This window comes from Leopardus geoffroyi, chromosome E3, assembly GCF_018350155.1.
Source record: "Leopardus geoffroyi isolate Oge1 chromosome E3, O.geoffroyi_Oge1_pat1.0, whole genome shotgun sequence".
NCBI lineage: Eukaryota > Metazoa > Chordata > Mammalia > Carnivora > Felidae > Leopardus > Leopardus geoffroyi.
Genome location: NC_059340.1, coordinates 143,933 through 157,500, shown reverse-complemented (window position 1 = coordinate 157,500; position 13,568 = coordinate 143,933). Strand labels below are relative to the sequence as shown.

The 13,568-nt window shown below is 57.1% G+C and overlaps 1 long non-coding RNA gene across 1 annotated transcript; it reads left to right on the top strand.

Moving 5' to 3' along the window:
* The first annotated feature begins 10,697 nt into the window (after positions 1-10,697).
* On the top strand, positions 10,698-12,920 carry LOC123588802. The gene is made up of 2 exons (XR_006708017.1): positions 10,698-11,219; positions 12,479-12,920. It is a non-coding gene; the product is annotated as an uncharacterized LOC123588802 (long non-coding RNA).
* Positions 12,921-13,568: the final 648 nt, after the last annotated feature.

Genomic DNA, 13,568 nt, shown 5'->3' with positions numbered 1-13,568 from the left:
GCCTTCCCCCCACAATGCCAATTTATCATTTTGGGTGGAATGGCCCATCTCTGTCACCAACCTCAATTTTGGGCATTACGTGCCTTTGCATTTTGTTCTCTGAGAAGAGAGCGGTGAATTCAGGAACCCCCTGAAGCCTGTCCCACCTCTGGGAAGGCTGTGGGTCCCGCAGGGCCCCAGACCCAGCTCCCTGCTCAGACTTCTGTCCAGAGTCCTGGGAGCAGTATGTTTTCTCTCTCCATAGGTTGGGTCTAGATTTCAAGTTTTTAAAAATAGAGATGCACACTTCCCAGCCCTCCTGGCGAGGTGTGTTTTCACAGCACCGTCCGTAACACCAGGCCGAAGCCTTTGGTGACAAATGACAGGGCCGTGCCGCACCGTGCCGTCTGCTCGGATCCTGATGTCCCAGTGTGCGCTGCAAGGAGCCTCCTGGATTCCCTCTTCTCCAAGGCCAGACAGGGCTTTGTGAAGGTTCACAGCCAGGAAATGACCATCGTAGCCTCTGGTGAGGTGATGGCCACTCACCGTGGCCACAGTGGCCTCCGGCACGGTGAGCGGTGCCACATTCAACCGAGGGCAAATCTGGTGTCAGTTTCCTCACACGTATTTACTCCTGCGAATCTACCTTCCCTTTGCGCTCCAGGTTCCAGAACTTTGTCCCCGAGTCCTTGTTCACTCCCGGCGCCCACAGCTGCTGTGCTCAACTAACTGCCAGGCTGGCACCAGGCTGCCTTCCTCCCAGGCACACTGGCAATGTCTTTGTTCTCAGAGGCAAGGGTGCTTCGAGGCCATTGTCCAGCTGATACCGCCCAGGTGCTTGGCGGCTGAGACCTGCCACCCAAGCCCCCGAACGTGGTCCCCTCATTGGGGCTCTGGTTTCTGCCCATGAGCATAACAGCCTCGGACTCCTGGGCAGGTACCAATGGGAACATCCCTTGACCACCTGGCACTCACTTTCCCCACCCTCCTTCCCACTCCACTCAGAGTCAGGCAGGTGTGAAGCCTCGGGGCGGGAATCCCCAGACCACTCGATCCACGGTCTTTCTGCCAGAAACCCCCAACCCCCCTGCCCAGCGACTGGACTCGGCACCCTCCCCCCGGGACCTTCCTCCCAGCATTCCTGGCAGGAACCCTGGAGCTCAGAATGGGACCCCGTCCCTCCCCAAATACACCCTGCTGATTTCCCCCAGCCTGACGGGTTAATAGAACTTTCCAGGTGGAGGCGGAAGAAGCAGCGTCTGTCGGCACGGACTGCACGCCACGGCACGAAAGTGCCAAGCTGGGTGGAGAGGGTTGTGCGTGACCTTGGGGCAAGCGGGGGCAGTGCTCAAGGGGCCGTGCGTTGCCTTAGGGAGTTTGACTTTAACCTTGGGGCAGAGAGCCGGGAATGCAGCCTTACTCCTTCCTCGGGGTGTGTGACGGGGTGTGTGGCTGCTCCGTGATTGTGACCGCAGCAGGCGCTGCGGTGAGCCTCACGGCTGCCGAGGCGGGAACAGACTTGACTGCTGTTCAGCAGGTACTTCTCCTGCCCTTGGCTGCCACGTGTGGAAACTGTCTGTCAGTGGGACGTTGGTGGGTGGGATGTTGGCCAGCTCTGCAGTGTGCTTGGGGGGTTGGGCTCTCTCTGGAGCTGCTGCCGCCACCACGGACCCAGAACGCGAGACACAGAGAGCAGACCCAGACCCAAGCAGAAGCCTGGGCTCCCCAACTGGCGCGGGATGGAGCGTGCTCATTCACAGGAGCTGCTGAATTTGGGTAATTCACTCTGCGGCATCTTCGCATCCACAGCCTGCGGAGAGGTGATTCTCCCGTGCACGTCAAATTAGAGGCCGGCCCCCCTCCCCGCCCTCCCCTGCAGCTCCCCAACCATTCACCCTACGAGCTGGTTTTCTTATCAGGGCTGTGCGACCTCTGCTTGTCTTGCCAGCAGCTCAGGGCTCCTGAGGGGCCCGTGCGCCTCACCCACAGCCACGCTGAGGGGTGCTCACCGGGCAGATCTGAGTGGGCGGGTGGCACCCAGGGCTGTGGGGGGGCGGGGGGGGACTCTAGAACTGGTGCCTTCTGCTGGCCCTGGCCCTGTGCTCCTGGAGCGTCAACCTGCATCTCAGCCCTCGTCAGGCTGGGGCACCTCCATCGGCTCCCACAGTCCTGGTGCAAGGGTGACCAGTCACGAAGGCCCCACAGATCTGGCCCACGTGCTTCGGCTGTCGGGCCGTGGTCAAACCCCACCGGTGTTCACGGTGCGGTGGGGAGGAGGCGGCTGCCCCCACGGGGATGCTGCAGATGGGCAGGCCACTGTCCCCAGTGCCTCCTGCCCGCAGCTCTGAGGGCTGGGAGCCCCTGCTTGGGTTGGGAGAGTCGTGCTTGTGCCACGCTGTGTGACCACCAGCCCTCGAGCCAGCACCTCGCCCGAGCGCGTCGTGTGAAGCTAGTGGCACAATTTGACACGACGCTCTGGTTACAAGAATGCCCGGCTCTGCCATCAGAAATGGTTGTGTGCTCACCGGTCGTCCGGGAACCCTGCTGTAAACGCGTCTATGCCAAAGCAGCCCAGGGCTGCATGGGGACAGCCTGGGTGGGTGACGTGACCCTTTCTAGGATGCCTGCCGGCATGACTGGTTTGTAAAGTGTTTTCTGAGCACAATCGTTTAAAAACCACCGGCTTGTCCTCTGGGCCGGAAGGGGACTGCTGTGGCCCTAGGGATCTATCCCACCAACTTGTGTGTGAGACTGCTCAGCGATGTCACGCCCCCAGGGTGACGGTGAGGGGACCCACCAAGGGGGGGAGACATTCAGCCTGTCTGGGCCGGAGGCTTGGCAGGAGAACCTCGTCCTTCCCAGCTGGCGTGTCCCCTCCCGTAAAAGGGTGGTCAGAGGTGGAGGGAAAATGGGGGCGGGGGTCACGTGAGGCACTTAGCAACTGGCCAGAAGCAACGTCTCTAGTCCCTTAGGAGGGGAGTTCTGTCTGGGGTGCAGGGAGCTTGTCCGGCCAGGTTGTCTGGTGCTCCAGACGACCACTGTGTGTGTGTGTGTGTGTGTGTGTGTGTGTGTGTGTGATCTGGCTCCAGAGCTGAGAGTCCTCTGCAAGTTAACCTCACAGCTGGGAGAGCATCGTCGTCTCTTACAGCAGGAGGGGAGGGAGGGAGCTGCCTCTAAGAGCCCCCGCACATGGCTTCCCCACACGGTTGGGTTGAGAGCTGACCTCCCAGGTCACTGCTGAGGAACTGGTCGCTCACCTGGCTTTGCCTCACAGCCCTGTCCTCTGGGACCCCGTGAGCCGAGGGTGATGTAAGAGGAGGGCACAGGTCGCCCAAGAACTCCAGTCCCCATCGGGAATGGCGTCTACTCGGAGCACACAGGACACAGTCCTTGCAAATGGCTCAGACCTCATGAAAAGAGGCCAGTGCGGGTGGCAGTCCAAATGAGAACATCGGGCTGGTGACGGATTTGCTCCCTGAGCCCCAAAGGTCTTCCCCCAGGGGAGCTGAGGTGCATGCTGATGAAACTGGGTGCCGGGGGCCTCAGCTGGCCCCCTGGGGTGGCCCCCACCAGGCGCTGCTGCCAACAGAGGCCCTGGCTCCTCACTCTGCAGGGGGGGCCCTGGGCAGCGCGGCTCTCCTGCTCCCGTGTCCTCGGGAACCGTCCCCCGGGCCCTCCTCCAAGGTGGGTGTGAGTGTCTTGTGTGGCCGGCCAACAGAACCAGCAGCGGAGACGAGTACCCTGGAAAACACTTCCATCAGGAAACCCTCAGACACTTTAAGTATATGCCTCATATCAAGTTAAATGACTACTTTGCTGCCTCTGATAACTATGATTTCTTTACCTTCCAGTAAACAGGGACCTGGGCGTTTTATATTTACTTTGCAGAATAAAAGATTGCTCATTGAATCCTTCCCCGGCGGCTGCCACTACGACCTCTCTCACAGGCTTCGGGGGAAGGGGCGATGCATAACCTCGCAGGAGGTCTCTGCCTCGAGACCCCAGTGCCCGACCCCAAACCCAGCAGGGGCGGGAAACCCACCTGAGGGGCCGACAGAATCAGAACAGGGTGTGATGGTGATACCCTTTGCTCTAGCACGTCTGCATCAGGCCCCTGTGTCCTGGGAGGACCTGTGAACGTGACCTGGCCTGTCAGCAGGGCTGGAGGGCTCCCAGGGAGTGGCACCAGCACCCCCACTGCTACCCTGTGGAGAGCAGCCGCGGCCTTGGCGGCCCTGGGTGAGCTGTGCTGGGGCCACGACCTCTTCTCTCCCTTCCACCCGCTGGGGTCGGAGGCACTCGTGGGAGCAGCTCCCTGCAGAGGCTGGCCCGTCAGAGTCCCCGTCCCTCTGGTCACACGCCTGGTCCAGGGTCAGACCATCTCCCGGGCCGATGTGAACGCCCGTGTGGGGGCGGAGGTCGCCAGCTCCAAGGGTGACACCAGCCCCGGGGCAGTGTTGCTCCCTGGCTGCCCTCTGCGAGGGGCTTCTTGAGTGAGGCAGACAGAAGAGGGGGCCCGGGGACACTGTTTGGATCTTAGGAAGTTGTCAATGAACTGAGCCAATAAAATTATGTTTTAACTTTTATTTTCTCTGGCTGTTGGTTTGGCTTTGATTTCTACCGCTTAGAACCAGAAGAATCTTTAGTTCTCTACCACGGGAGGAAGATGTCACTCCAGTTCACATCAGAGAAATTTGAGGCTTTGAAGGTGCGTTGCACTGAATGCTCGAGTGCCCCCCAAATTCATGTGGTGCCTTTTAAGTGAAGAACACTCAGGTGCTGGTGTTCAGAGGGGATGAATGCCTTTATGGGAGGGACCCAGTGAGCTCTCCACCCTTCCACGGGTGAGGACTGCGGTGAGAAGCTGGCCCTCACACAGTCACGCTGGCGCCTTGATCTTGGGCCTCCAGAACTTCAAGAGACAGATGTCGTTGTGTATACGCCGCCCAGGCTGTGGTATTTGCATGGGAGCGACGAGAATGGACTAGGACGGACCGGCAAAGGGACTTGCCCAAGTCACCAGCTACAACAGGAGCAGCCTCCCTGACCTCCAGCCACCTTGGTCACTACTCAGATGCCTGTGGCTCTCAGGCTTGAACAACCCTGGGATCCACTGACGGGGCCTGTTTCATGGGAACGGCAGGCCCACTGGCACGGATTCTCTTGGTAGGTTCGGGCAGGTCCCTGGAGTCTGTGCCTTCTACGAACACCCCAGGTGATTCTGATGCAGACCCGTGTCAACGAGGATAAAATCTGCTGGGTGACCCACGTGTCATCTCTACGCCTGAGTGTTCTCGTTGGATCCACACTGACGAGGACCAGGGAGAAGGGGGGGGCTCGCTGCCCCACCGGCCTCCCCACCAGCTGCCGGGCAGTTCTGCGGGTCGCTCTGGGCCTGTGCTCAGCAGCTGCCGCCTCTCCCGGAAGGTGATGTACATGGGAAGGCCAGGTGACAGTTCTGAGGCTGAGCGCCACACCGGCACTGTCCTCGGGCCGTGACAGAGCTCAGCCCCCACAGGCAGCTGGGAGCTCGGCTCTGGAGGCTGGGGGGGAGCCCAGGAGAAAAACGTCACCGTGTGCATATTTCCTCTTCCCTTTGATTCCCGCGAGTCTGTGCCTCACCATGTAGGCCGTGTGGCTTTCCGGAAGGGGCCTCGGACGAGCCCAGTTTGGAATGAGAATGGGTATCAGAAGCAGGCCGCCTTGAACCGCACCTCATAATGAAGGAGGTCTGTTTAGACGGGAAAATGGGCTGAGCGCGAGCAGCTTTGATCATCAGAACTGCGCCATTAAAATTCATATTTCATAGGCTCTTCCTAAATAAAAGGGATGCAAATAATTTAGGGTTAATTGTTTCCCAACAGCTGAGTAACACAGCACAACTCAGGTCAGCAGAAGGGGGAGGGGCAAGAGGGTGGGAAGAGCCTGGTGCCAGAGGCACAACTTGATAAGGGGTTTCAGAGTCCTCGGCGTAAACCGATCATTGAAAAGGCCCAGACCCGGTTGGTGGTTGGGCTCAGAAGAGGTAAAAGGCCACACAGGGCGGCCACGGCGCCTCACACAGACCCACGGCAGGCTCGCACGGCGCCACCCCTCCCTTGCGTGGCAGTGAGGCCCTCTCTCCGCACAGCCACGGCCTCGGCATCGTGAGGTCCCTCTCTGCCACCCTCTGATCGTGCTTGGCCAGCGGCACTCTACACCATGAATCGCCCCTGACTGGTTCCCCCCTTCGCCTCGTGCCTGGCTCTGTTTGCTCTCATCTGGCCTCCCGGTTCCTTTCCCCTAGGGACCTCGGCAGCAGAGCCCGCGGCCCCAGCCCTGCACGGCCTTCCTCCTTCAACACTGCCGTCTCTGCTCACACGCTCCGCCCAGCCTCCTCACGCGCTCGGGTCCACATCCCCCCTGCCCGAGCGGCGTGTCCCGTTGGTTCCAGGCATGCTGGCCGTGTCCTCCGACGCGTTCCCCCGGCCCGACCCGCCACAGTGCCCCGCGCGGTAAACATCCTGCAGCCTGCCGTCCTGAGAGGCGCCGTCCCCTCTCTGTCCACACTCTGTGTGTCCCCATTCACACCTGTCCTGCCGGCAGACCCCGTGCCCTATCTTCGTGACCTGTGACGCTCCAGGACATCGGCTGCAGTACGTGGAGGAGAAGGAACCGGAAGGCTACTGAGGAAATCCATGTTCTTGGGCTCACCTCTTTTGGAAAAAGGCCAGGCAGTCTTTCTCGACCTTCTGTGTCACAACAATTAAGCATCTGGTTTATGAACCGTGAAGCTCCCTGGGCTCACTGATGATATTTTAGGTTTTGTTGAAATTCATAAGCGGGTTCGTCTTTCATGATAATCCAACCATGGGTCATCCATCAAGTTTACGGCTCTGGGGAGAGAGGGCAGCAAGTGTCGCATCCTGTAATGTTTCCGGTAATGTTTATTTTTTCCTCAATTACACCCGGAAAGCAACGCTGTCCGTGTGGATGGCAGAGAGGTGGTGAGGAGAAGCTTCCGCAGCTGCTGGCGGGGCCTGAATGCGGGTCTTACAGGCTGCCTCCTCATTCCAAGGAGAATCCCGAAGCGACCGGAAAGCCCTCCTCCCCTCCTTCCATCCAGGCCTCACTCTGGGCCAGTCCCAAGAGGAAGCTGGCTGTGGCTGGGTGGCCTGTGGGGACTGTCTCTAGCTTCACAGACTTCCCGTGACCACCCGTCACCTGATGTCTCCGGGATTATCCTGGGCATTGTGAGTTGTACCCCATGTCGCACACACAGCCCCGTGTATTCCATGGAGGGCGGGGGGGCGGGGGGGGGGGGTCTGTTCAGAAGCAGCCTGGGCAAATACTCCTGCACCGTGAGACTCTCAACGTCTTCCAACTCTGTGCTCGGGGAAGGCCAGCCTAGCCCGGTCTTGGCATGTGCAGAGGTGACCCTTGCCATCCACACGGTATTCTGGGCAGGGACCGGTTACGTGCTCCCAGGGCCCGCCTTCTGCCCCCTCAGGAGTGCCCGTGAATCAGTATTCCCCTAGATGTCTCCGGAAAGACCAGGCCACCGAGGTGTGAGCCGTCAGGCTGCTCGGGGCTTTCCAGCTGCTGCTGCAGGAACCTCTCAGCTCCCTGTGAGCACAGATGTGGAACAGAGCAGGTCCCAGACCAAGAGAGCATGGCAGTGGGAGGGAGGGGACAGCTCGGGGAAGGGATGGCCCAGAATCCTGGAGACTCCAGACGGTTCCATCTGGGACCGGCCTCCGAGAGACGGCTGAGAAGCAGACTGTGATGTGTCGGCCTTATTTAATCTCTTGCACCAAAAAGAACAGCGCTTATAAATTTTAAGAACTAAAGCTATCGGTGTAAATAGAAGGAAACTTAAATGTGGCATGACGTTAGAGAAGAAATGGCACAGATGGAAAAAGTATTTGGCCTTAGTGCTGGCAAGGTTTCCTTTCCACTGGCTCAGGCTCGTGCTTCTGGGCCAGCAGGGAGGGACTGCTGTCCTGGGCCCTAAATACACTGCCACACAGACACTTGAGGCCGAGGGAGACTTAGCTGTGGTTACGGAACAAAAGGGATATCTTACCAGCTTTGCAATATAAAAATAACCATCCGATAGGAGCTGGGAGAGGCAGAGGGACCGGCAGGGCACCAAGCTCCTCACGTTGTCAGAAATGGACAGAACAGACTGGTCCCAGACATGCGGCACAGTTAGCAATAATCCAGTTCCCCTCATGGGAGGCACCGGTGTGGTCCTGCCGCGGATGTGCTCACTCCTGCCTTGCTTTCAGGCGCTCTCTCTTGGCCCGGGGGGCCCGTCGTTTGTTGGCATCTTCTCCGTTCCCTTATTTCCCGAGGCCCACCAGCAACGCAGCACTCTAGAACAGCTTTTCTCTATTACGATCCATTTATCCCAAAACTCTTCAGTGGCATCGGAAACACCAGTTTAAAAAATTAGCCAGAGGATTACTGACAACACAGAAGCTATTTCCCAAAGAAATTTTGTCTAAAAATATCGCAGTTTCTATTCTCACCTCATTTAGCAGAGCCCTTGGGAGGAAACACTGGGGCCCGAATCCAGGTGATGGTCATTTCTAATGCCTCTTCTGCATTATTCCCAGGAATGACTCAAAAATAGATAGAAAATAATCTATGACAATAGAGAGGGTTGTCTAAAAAGAAATGTGCATATAAACAAGTCTTCCCAGGTAAGCCGAATAAATCTTCTGCACAAATAATTCAGATAAGCCAGGATAAACGGTGTATTGATCGTGAAGGAACTCAGGACCAAGCCATCCGGGTTAGACGTTGCTGATGGATCTTGAAAAGATCGTATTGAAGGGTTCTGCGAGCGGTCTCATCTATGTCCGTCATTATTCCCTTGATCTCTGAAAGGCTTTCATCACCCTGGAATTAAGTTAGGGGCTTCTGGAAGGGCTGTGAAGGCAGTTCAATGCACTGGGTCTTCCCACCCAGGGCTACTTTACTTAACTCCATTCAAGTTGCTGATGATGAACAGATCCTGTTAGTGTCACTTGCACTTGATTTCATTCTCCACTTGCAACAGTGAAAACTGTCTAATGGCATTGTTAAGTATCCCAGAATTATAATTAATTCTAATTAGCTAATAAAATCTTAGTGCTCTAAAATCTTGATGAACCAGAACTGAAATAGCCAGAATTGTTCTAGTGTATTCCATTTTTAGGAGAAAGAGACAGATCAAGCAGAAGTATAATCTAAAACCAAATTATAATAGAAACGCCAGAAGACATTCTGGGACCGATACGTATCTATCTTGGTCTAACATTGCTCTCACCTGTAAGGCAGGGCACATTCAAATTTGCCCATGAGGACCTTGCTTCGGCTGCTTGGCCCCTACAGTCTGCCAGGTCCAAGGCTTCCTCGCCTCCCCTCCACCCTGGAGCTGCCAGGTCCCCCGCCCTCCTCCTGAAGGCTCTCTCTCAGCCTCCATTTCAGCCTGGGCCTCGACTGCTCAGTCTCATTTCAAACACTGGGCTGCAGGAGTGGCCACGATTCTCTGGCTTTTGTTTTCATTGTCTTTTACGAATACATCACCCTGCACATACAGTGATTAAGACCTGCCTCCCACTCATCTCCCCGTTCCCATCCCCACGCACCCGAGAGCCACAGCCCCAAATCTCAAGAAACACAGTGGTGGAGAAGCTTGGGCCTCTCAGGGCGTGTGGAGTGTGAGGGGCCTCCCCGGCACCGTCACAGGGGGCAAACTCTGCACAGAAGCCTCTGCAACCCCACCCAGCCCATCTCTCACGTTAAGGGTAAAGGAGGCATCACTCTGTCCCCTCAGCCCCAGACTGCACAGAGCCTATTTGGCCATGGTGTGTGTACCTTCTCTGTCCATTACGTGCAGGTTAACTTACCCCCGGGATTGACGCTGGCACCTGTGTATGGCACGCTGGGCCATGCTCTCTGGCTTTTCTGACCCAGCCTCTCCCACCCACTTTCTGGACTGTGAAGCACCGCGCATTCCCGCGGGCCATCAAAGGAAGCCTGGCTGCCCTCTGTGTTTGGAGCAAAGGCAGTGATTCCTGCGACACCCCTAGTTGACTCCCTCCCCCGCAGATTTCCCCATCTAAAACTGGAAATGCTCCAGTCCCTTCTGGTGCTGAACCCGTCAGTGAACCAGCTCTGAGTGGCCTCCACCCACTTCCCAGATTCATTCCTCCAAGGTCCCCCCTGGTCTGACCCCACGCTCCCCACAGAGTCCAAACTGGGCTCCTGGTGGCTGAGAACCTTGCGGAGTAGCGACCTCCCCCACAAAGACCCCGCAAGGTGGCGAGGAGCTTCGCTGGCCTCGGGCCTTTGGAACTCAAATTAGGCCAAGATGATCAGTGGTACCGAGGCCACCACGAGGGCATTAAAGTGTGACCGTTCCTATGTACGTTCAAAACAGATCATTCGTGTTTAAGAAAACGTAATTCATGACGTCCTTGTGAAGGGTTACACTAAAAATGAAAAACTCGAAGAACTGTGTGTCCGAGCAGGTGGCGACCCTCACAGGTGCAAACTCAGACACAAAGGCACCCCACCCCCCACCAAAAAAAAAAAAAAAAAAAAAAAAATCGGGTCTCGCGCACGCGCAGACCGGAAAGGCTCAGCGCCACACGACTCCACCACAGGAGCCGTCTGCGCGGGGTGGCTCAGCGCACGCGTAGAGCCTATCGCTGGGCGCCGCACGACACTCTTGTAGAGACGGCTGACGGAGGAAGGAGAGGCTCTGCGCACGTGCAGAACGGACTGCCTTACGACACCGCCACCCCAAACGGCTGAAGGGGTGAGGGGCTCCGCGCACGCGCAGAGCGGCACAACAGGGCTGCAGGACACGTTAGGAAACGGGGAGGCGGCTCCTGCGCTCTCGAGCGGAGACACGGGGGTGGGTGGGGGAAGATCGGGTCAAGATGGTGGTCGAGCGAGCTAAAGAAAACCCAGATATTGTGTGTGCCTCCGAACGGAGCGCACGACGCGTAGCTGCTCAGCGAGAAACTTGAATGTGCCTGAGGAGAAAACGCGTTGAAGACAGCGCTGCGCAGACGCCGCTTGCAGCTGGACTTGCGCAGGCGCGGAGTGTAGCTCAGGCCGGCACAGGCGTACTGTGGCGGCAGCCCCTGCGCAGGCGCGGTTTGGAGGCCAAGACTATGGAAGTCTGGCGGGCTGAGGGGGAGCCTGGCCCTCTGTCCTTCGGCGTTTGTCGCCCGTCTAGTCCGCGGGTCCCCCTTCCGCAGGTGTTTATTGGTGCCTGTTGCGCGCGGCCGCCGCGGGGCAGGAGCGCGCGTCGAGAGCCGGCCCCGGCTTCGACTTGGGCCCGGGTTCCAGTCGGCGAGCCTTAGGGTGACGCGCTGTGCGCTCAGGGTGCGCGCAGGCCTGTGACTCCATCGGGAGGCGACGGGAAGCCCCCGGCCCCCATCCGCGTCCCCGCCCTATGACCTCGCGAGAAGGTGCCTCCAGTCCCGTCCGTCCGGCTCCCTTCCTCTCCTGTCACCTTCCCCTCGTCCCCTCCCCGCCCCCGTGACGTGGCACCTCCAGTCGCTAGCCACGACCCCCTTCCCGGGCGGCGTGGTGCCCCTCGGTGTCCTCGGGAGGGAGAGCCCCGCCGGCCGGTGGTGGCCGCTCTGTCCTCCCCCTACCCCGGCTGCGAGCGCCCGGGTCTGCCTCCGCGCCCCTCTCTTGCGCCGCTCTGTCCGTGTCCCCGCCGGGGGACCGAGCCTTCCCAGGACTGCAGAGAATAGGGAGTAAGACGGCGCGCCCGAGTCCCTGTGGCCCGGACATACTGCCTGACTGTTGTCAACTGTCTGTGTTTAAAGAAAGGAAAACAGGCAGCATTGCTCCTCATCCATTAGTGGGCATTTCGTGTTTCGTGTGTGCTATGAAAGAATGTGATTTTCATTAACGTTCCTTGAAAGCAACTTGGCTGAGAAAAATAATGTCTTACATGGAAACGAAGAACACTGGATATTTTCTGGTATTTTTCGATCATGAGCATACATTAGGGTTTTAGAGAGTAATTTCTTAATCTTTTTATAATTATACCCATGTATTATCAAACCACTGCCTTTACAAATCTTGTGTAACTCCCCTTGGCAATTCTGATTCCCTGCCCCCCATACCCCCCAGTGAAGAGTTGGTATTCTGGATGAACCCAAAAATTCTTTGGTCACTTTCCTTCTCCATTTTTGTCTCTTCAGGTGTAAGTGGAGTTGTCAGGTTGGCAGATAACCCTGTTCAAGTGTGTGAATGGCTGGTTTCAAAGTGCTAAAATTGTACTTTTTATTACCCTAATGTCTATAAAAAGAATTGGGTGATGGAAGTTGGTACTATCAGAGACAGCACCTGTGAACAAAGTCACGTGTATGTGTGCATAGGGTGTTTGTGTAAATATCTGTGCCTTAATACATTTTTTTTTTCCCTCCAGCCTAAGCTCCTAGTCGATGGACTGGTTTTGCTGCCCCTCCTCCCCCCGCTCCCTCCCTTCTCTGCCTGCCAGGAGCCTCTGCCCTGCTCCCTGCATTCCAGGTTTGCTGAACTGCTGCGCTCCCCCTGACTGCCATGCTGTTTCGTCCATTTTCCCATCTCGTAATGTATCGTCTGTCTGATGCCCTTTCGGACGCTCCCTCGTTCCTCCGTCTGCCCTGTGTCTTTGGAGACCAGATGCCGTGTCTTGGGAGCCTTTCCTGACAGTGGAGAAGACGCGATCCCCGTTGCGTGGGCGTGCTGTGCTCCCGAGCTTGGCACTGGCACAACCGGTTACCGGTAGCAGTACTGTGCCGATTTCACTTTGGGTCTCTTTAGCTCTTCTAAAGTACGGGGTGGACTTTGTCATTTGTGTCCAGCTTCTGTTAATACGGGGCTCGGAGCTGACAGGCACCATCGTTACTTGCTGCCCGACCAGCTTAATGAATGAATAAATGAATGTGCTGTTTTCTGAAGTTTCTGTCTTGTTCAGTACAGGACAGAGCAGCAAGGCAGGCTCCTAGAGAGAACCAGGAGGGTGTTGAAGTTGTCGAGACAGAGCTCCGGGACCGTAGACGCAAAGCGAAGTTGTGACTTGGTGGGTGGTGTGCGGGCGAGAGGAAGAGAGGAGTCACGTAACGAAGAGGTATTGAGTCCAAAGCAGCATTTACTTCCTTTTAAAAATCACCTCATGGGGCGCCTGGGTGGCGCAGTCGGTGAAGCGTCCGACTTCAGCCAGGTCACGATCTCGCGGTCCGTGAGTTCGAGCCCCGCGTCGGGCTCTGGGCTGATGGCTCAGAGCCTGGAGCCTGCTTCCGATTCTGTGTCTCCCTCTCTCTCTGCCCCTCCCCCGTTCATGCTCTCTCTCTCTCTGTCCCAAAAATAAATAAATGTTGAAAAAAAAAAATTAAAAAAAAAAAAATCACCTCGTTGAGGTATAACTTACATAAAATAAAATGCAGCCACTTTAGATGTACATTTTGACAAAATGACGCCAACGTGAGCACTCGTGTAACCACGACTGTATTCGAGACGTGGAACCTCTCTATCACCAGAGATGTTGCCATGTGCTCCTTTCCAACCAGGCCCTCATACCCCAGTCCCAAGCACCTCTGATCCCCTCC